Genomic DNA, 8,047 nt, shown 5'->3' on the forward strand with positions numbered 1-8,047 from the left:
GTTCAATCAAATGCAAGATGTCAAACCCCGATCTCTATACGGGATTCTATTGTATGGGGCTGTAAATTTGAGAGCTGTTTCTAAACGCTCTCTGCCAGCATTCTTGTGCAGGGCCCAAGAGACTCCAAACAAGTCGTTACATGCACTAGATATACAGGTGTCATCGCAAGATCATTTTCCATGTGTACACCCCTTTACAGCATTACACTAAATCATCTTTTACATAGAGGGAAAATGAAAGTTAGGACCATTAAGATTAAGCATTATTTTCATAAGCAATTAAGCCCCAATTCTCACTACCATACAGAGTCTGAATGCTTTACTTTGAAGTTTGTATATTTTATATTAAATATAAAAGATGACATTTTACATTATTAACATAATATATTGTCAATTATATCATAATCAAAAAAATAAATAAATAAAGGAAAAAATAAATATTAAAATTATACTTTAGAGAACACATTTTTTGCATTGTGGTAATAAGGATGAAACATTCATATTTCATTTTTATTTAAATATTATTTAATATTATTTTAAAAATATAATCATTTTTATTACAGAGAATGAGATTTTTTATTATTTATTTTGCATTACGGTAATGAGAATTGGTGGAAAGATGTGCTTAACTGTGTCAAAAATAAATATAAAATGTCAAAATGTGTAATTTATATTTAAAATGTATAAAATTACATTTTATTTATTTATGTATGTATGTATTTATTTATTTATTTTTGCATTACGGTAATGAGAATGGGAGGAAGGATGTGCTTAACCGTAAAAAAAAAAAAAAAAAATATATATATATATATACACATTTTTTTTTAATTTATATTTTACATTCATATTTAATATTATTTATATAGTATAATGCAGTCTTTATTACAGAGAATGCATTTTTTTATTTGTATTTATTTATTTATTTATTTATTTTTGCATTACGGTAATGAGAATGGGAGGAAAGATGTGCTTAACTGTGTAAAAATAAATAAAAATATTAATTTATATTTTATATTCATATTTAATATTATTTAAATAATATAATACAATTTTTTTTTTTTTACAGAGAACGAGATTTTTTATTTTTTTTATTTATTTTTTGCATTACGGTAATGAGAATGGAAAGAAGGATGTTCTTAACTGTGTAAAAAGTAAATAAATATAAAATGTTAATTTATATTTTACATTCATATATAATATTATTTAAATAATATAACAGTTTTTATTACAGAAAATTATATTTTTATTTATTTATAAATATAAAATGTTAATTTATATTTTACATTCATATTTAATATTTTTTAAATAATAGAATACTTTTTTACAGAGAATGAGATTATTTATTTATTTACTTATTTATTTATTTTATTTTTATTTATTTTATTTTGTTTTGCATTACGGTAATGAGAATGTGAAAAAGGATGTGCTTAACTGTGTAAAAAAATATATATAAAATGTTCATTTATATTTTACATTCATATTTAATATTATTTAAATAATAAAATAGTTTTATTACAAAGAAGGAGATTTTTTTTTTTGTTATTTATTTATTTTTGCATTACGGGAGAAAGGATGTGCTTAACTGTCAATTTATATTTTATATTCATAATTTAATAATATTTAAATAAAAAAAATGGAATTCATATTTACAGAGACTTTTTGTTACGGTAAAGAAAATGGGAGGAGGGATACAATTGTCATTAAATAATATCACACCGCAATGTAAAATGTTATTTTACATCAATATTATAATACTGCTTAAATAAATAATATCATTACTACTATAGAGAATGATATTTCTTTGCGTTATGGTAATGAAAATGCAAGGTGGGATGATTAACTGTCATGAAAATAATGTCAAAATGCAAACTGATATAAAACATAAAATTATTTTATGTTTTACATTAGTATATCTAACATTATAAAGACGGAAAATGGGGAATACTTAATTGTCACATATTTTCTTTGGACAAAATATCATCTCACATGTCTGATTTTGGGAGTGAAATATGATTTGGACTTGTTCTTTAAGTCACGGTTTACAAGATTCATCTCTTTATTTGGACTGAAACCTGTAGCTGCACAGAAACAAAGGGAGAGCTTGAGTTCCAGAGCCTCATTGTTTACTGAGTGTCACTTTTGGTGAGTGATTTATGGTTATGCAAATATGCATGTCTAGGAGGAGAGCGGGCACTGCCCCAAAGACTCATGGGATGAATCAAGAGTGGCGGGCCCTGAGTCAGACTTACAGCTGAGGCAGCTATACACAAGATGGAAGTGTGAAAGAGAGAGACAGGGAAATAGAGATAGGGAAATGAAAAAGAGAGAGATCGGGTAATGAGATCCGTGCAGAGAAACGGCCTTCACGGGCAACCATGTGAGTGATGAGTTACAGGCCGGAGCAGACAGACACATGTGCGACTGGATTATTTTAAGTGTGACTGGATTGTTAAACAACACCGATTTTTGCACAACAGCAGACCATGATGCTATAACAGAAGTATTTAAGTCAGGAATCTACATCCGCATGTTATAAACAGTTCATTCCTTGTGTACCACGGTATATAAACACTGTTCATTCAGAACCACTGAATATATAAAGTAGGCTATCAAAGTATTGCTACTGTTTGGTTTTGTTTATTGTGAAACGTTAATGATGGATGCTTGTCTGTTAAACTTACGGCCCTATATGACACGATTGGCTGCACTCTGTGTAAGGTTTAGTGCTGTTTGTTTAAAGTTGTGTATTTATTTGATGTTCCTGCCGTTTTGCACAGAATTTCCCTTCAGGGATCAATAAAGTATCGTTTCCATCTGTTTGTGCTTACGTGCACGCGCTCGACGCCGTTAGAGAGTCCTCTACTGGTCGACGCGAGCAACGCATTCTCGTCGTGTGTCCTAAACCTGGAAAGGCCTTGATTAAATTTAACTACCCATAAAAAAGTGAATTCCTCATCCATCCTCTTTCAAGACCTTGAGACAGAAAGTCAATACGGCCTTACTGCCGATTCCGTTTTCATAGCCTGATTCATAATGATTTACTTCCCTGACAGCTGAATTTTCCGGCGGCTTTTTCCTTCTGTGAAGCTTCAGGCTCGATGTGAAGGATCTTGGCGCCTGTAAATCGTAGCAGTCAGGTGGCTTTCCGGGGCCGGTGGAAAGATTGTGCGGCAGATGGAGGCTCTTACACGCGGAAAGGTGGCATAGCGTGAGATCTCGGAGTTGAGAAAAACTCCTCACACATTCTGAGGCGGTTTATTTTAGACACGCATATCGCTAAAGCGCTGCGTCTGATTCATCGCACACCTCTGCTGCTCAGAGACTCCAGTCCCGCCGGAAAAGCGGCCGTTATTTTGATTGGTACAAACCAAAATCCTTTGGAATTTGGGGGTCGTTTTTATTTTTCTCTCTGTAAGTATGCGCGGGACGGACGTTTTGACAGTTGTCGGTTGATTTTTTTTTAAATTTAAAAAACATGAGCGCCACTTTTCTTACACGCTGTGACAAATTATCTTGTAAAACCAAGTCAAAACGTCAGAATACCACCAAATACCGTGGTAAATGTACAAATATGAGCTCTCCTTAAAATCCAGCCTAAGATGGATAAAATTCATCTGAAAAAAAATTAATCTGCCCAAAATTAATCTGAGACCAGACCAGCTGGACTAGGTTAAACTGGTTTAAGCAGAGGTTTTCACCAGGTTTTTTCATAAATACATGTCTAAAACTTTGTTTATCATAAAAAGTCTTAGTGTGGATGGACGTGTTGATGGTTCTTGATCTATTTTTCTTTAACTATTTCACATCACGAGCGCCACTTTTTGTAAAAACACATAAAAAAACCTTCAGAATAGCCATGCTAAAAATGCTTTATGCCTAAGCTGGTTGTCTGGTCATGGTTTAATAAGGACTGTCAAGCTGAAAAGTGCCTAAAATTAATCTGAAACCAAACCAGCTGGACCAAGTTAAGATGGTTTAAGCAGGGGTTTTCACCAGGTTTTGCCATAAATGTCCAAAATTTTGTTTATCATAAAAAGTCTTAGTGTGGATGGATGTTTTGACGGTTGTCGCTCGATTTTGTTAACTATTTCACGTCACGAGTGCCACTTTTTGTAAAAACACATCAAAAAACTTCAGAATACCAAAGTATACCATGATATTACCATGATAAATGTACATATATGATACCCCTGCTAAAAATGTCTTTATCCAGCCTAAGCTGGTTGTCTGATCATGGTGTAAAAGGGCTTGACGAGTTGAAAAATGTCCAAAATTCATCTTAGACCGGACCAGCTGGACCAGGTTAAACTGGTTTAAACAGGGGTTTTCAGCAGGTTTTGCCATAAATACATGTCTAAAACTTTATCATAAAAAGTCTTGTGGACGGATGTGTTGATGGTTCTCGATCTATTTTTCTTTAACTATTTCACGTCACGAGTGCCACTTCTTGTAAAAACACATCAAAAAACTTCAGAATACCAAAGTATACCATGATATTACCATGATAAATGTACATATATGATACCCCTGCTAAAAATGTCTTTATCCAGCCTAAGCTGGTTGTCTGATCATGGTGTAAAAGGGCTTGACTGGTTGAAAAATGTCCAAAATTCATCTTAGACCAGACCAGCTGGACCAGGTTAAACTGGTTTAAACAGGGGTTTTCAGCAGGTTTTGCCATAAATACATGTCTAAAACTTTGTTTATCATAAAAAGTCTTGTTTGGACGGACGTGTTGATGGTTCTCGATTGATTTTTTTTAACTATTTCACGTCATGAGCGCCACTTCTTGTAAAAACACATAAAAAAACTTCAGAATACCACAGTATACCATGGTATTGCCATGGTAAATGTACATATATGATATCCCTGCTAAAAAATGTCTTTATCCAGCCTAAGATGGTTGTCTGATCATGGTGTAAAAGGGCTTGACGAGTTGAAAAATGTCCAAAATTCATCTGAGACCAGACCAGCTGGACTAGGTTAAACTGGTTTAAGCAGTGGTTTTCAGCAGGTTTTGCCATAAATACATGTCTAAAACTTTGTTTAGATGGTTTAAGCAGGGTGATGGGCGTGTTGATGGTTCTCGATGTTTTTTGTTTTTTTTAACTATTTGATGTCATGAGCACCGCTTCTTGTAAAAACACATCAAAAAACTTCAGAATACCAAAGTATACCATGATATTACCCTGGTAAATTTACAAATATGATATCCCTGCTAAAAAAAGAAAAATTCTTTATCCAGCCTAAGCTGGTTGTCTGGTCATGGTTTAAGGGCCTGACAAGCTGAAAGTGCATAAAATTCTTTTGAAACCAGACCAGCTGGACCAGACTAAGACCAGAATCAGGTTAGGCTGGTTTAAACGAGACTTTTCAGCATTGCCATAAATACATGTCCAAAAACATTGTTTTATCATGAATTAATCAAATTAGCTGCTTAAGACTCAACCAAAAATGATTAAATGCAAACAGCACACAAAAACATTAAATAACATCTAAAAAAAAATACTAGGTTCATTGAACAAAGAAGAATCACCATGTTGATAAGTAGGCTACTGAAATTATTTTGATATGCAATATTATAGTATTATAGTATAGTATTCTTTCTCTTTGTAATTATAACCTGCAAATGTTACTTTCAAGAGCCATTTCTACCAGATTTAGCCCATAAAAACTAGTTTTATGTGTATGGATTAATATATTTAGATTGGTTTATTGACATTAAAAATAATTTTGACTTCAATAAAACCAGTTTATTTAGATGTTACATTTTACATTTTAGGTCACCTTTCGTTCTTTCTTTCTTTTCTACCAGATTTAACCCATAAAACTGGTTTTAGGTGTATGAATTAATTTATTTAGGTTGATTTATTGACATTAAAAATATTTTTGACTTCAATAAAACCAGTTCATTTAGATGTTGTGCTTTATACATTTTAGGTTATCTTTATTTATTTTCTTTTTTTCTAACAGATTTAACCCATAAAAATAGTTTTAAGTGTATAAATTAATGTATTTAGTTCAATTGAAATACTGACATTAAAAATATTTTTCAATAATAATAATAATAATAATAATAATATTTTTCATTCAGTAAAACCAGTTAATTTAGATGTTACATTTTAAATTTTAGGTTACCTTTCTTTCTTTCTTTCTTTCTTTCTTTCTTTCTTTCTTTCTTTCTTTCTTTCTCCTACCAGATTTAACCTATAAAAACTAGTTTGGGTGATATGAATTAATTTATTTAGGTTGATTTAGCGACAGTAAAAACATTTTTGACTTCAATAAAACCAGTACATTTAGATAGATTACATTTAAGTTTACCTTTTTTCTTTCTTTTTTCTTTTTTTCTGCCAGATGTAAGATTTAACCCATGAAAAATTCATACCACTAAGTTGACTTCAATAAAACGTTTTACATTTTAGGTTGTTGTTGTTTTGTGTGAAAATCTACAATACCAAAAAACTTTGATGCTGAAAAAAAAATGTACACATTAAAATACACTGCAAAAATAAATAAATAAACAAATACATTAAATAAATACATTAAATAAATAAATAAGGACTTCTATGTGTTATAAATTAATGCTCAATGTAAATGCAGATACTTGTAATAACTTGAAAACAATATGGCAGAAGGATTTGGGGATCAATATTCATGATAATGACTGGCTGGATATCCTATCTAATGTGGGTAAGAACATAAGGGAAGCTAGGGGGAAATTCATCCATTACAAAATAGTACATAGATATTATTATACACCATCTAGACTTTACAGGATGGGCATAGCTGGAAACAGTCTATGTTGGAAATGTAAGGAAGAAGAGGGCACTTATTTACATATGATTTGGGAATGCTCCTTTGTTCAGCAATTCTGGCATAAAATTGTGAGAATACTTGAAGAGTGTTTGGGCTTTAATATACCTGTAGAACCACAATTATGCCTTCTTGGAGATAAATCAGTTGTACCTAATGTAGCAAAAAATACATTTACCCTTATTAAGAATGGTTGTATCACAGCTGCCAGGATGATTTTATGCAATTGGAAATGCCCCAAAACCCCTGATTTGAAAGATTGGACTGATGGGATGATTGAAATTGCATCATATGAGTGCATGTTGGGAAGACCGCAAAATTAGGGAGAAATTAAGAAAGCATGGGATCATTTTTGGCAGCGTATAAAAATGGTGTGATGATCAGGACCCCCACTGTTTAATTTCCATGTACTTTTACTTTTGTTTTGTTTTGTTTTATTGATGGTGACTAGTGGCTAATTGATTGGGAAGGGGAATATTGAATACTGTGACAATGTACGAAGTTTTGACTGTTGAACAATAAAAAAAAGTTGAATTATAAATAAATAAGGAAAATGGTAATTTTCTGCCAGGACATTTTCGTTAACCCTAAAAAAACACAACACAATAAAGTGTGAAATTTAAAATACATGTGAAACACCTTTAAAAAAAATAAAAATATAAAAATATGCATATTACAAGTACATTGTGCCCTATTTTTACTTTTTTTTTTTTTTACAGCATGCATTTACAAACCCACAGATGATTTACAGTACACAGTTACTTTTTGTTAGTGAATAACCAAATCTCGTGATGGCTGGCAGTTTAGACTAACCACAGCGTATCCCCAGCAGACAGTCTGAAGACTGTGTGTGTGTGTGTTTGAAGACTGAGATGCTGTTTTTGACCAGCTGCATGTGCTAATTGTGTTGCGCAGGTATGCCCACCTGTGTGCTTTGAGATCAGCTCTATTCATGCGTCCAGACTTGCATCTGTTGGTTTTGTCTGCCGCACGTTTGTGTTTGAGAGCGGTGTGGAGTTGTGTCGCTTTCTGACTCAGTGGAGTGAGAGATGATGAGACAGATATTCACTCCTCCACTCAACCTGATTCAATTCTGCTTCCTTATTCACCCAGAACTAATGCAAGACATCACGCCGACTCATACATAAATAACCTGTGTTTGGGAAGCCGAAACGGAAATGCCAGAGTTCTTTCTTGGTAATGATCTCAAGTTCACAGAATTGACAGACAA

This window comes from Labeo rohita, chromosome 25 (genome assembly GCF_022985175.1).
Source record: "Labeo rohita strain BAU-BD-2019 chromosome 25, IGBB_LRoh.1.0, whole genome shotgun sequence".
Classification (NCBI taxonomy): Eukaryota; Metazoa; Chordata; class Actinopteri; order Cypriniformes; family Cyprinidae; genus Labeo; species Labeo rohita.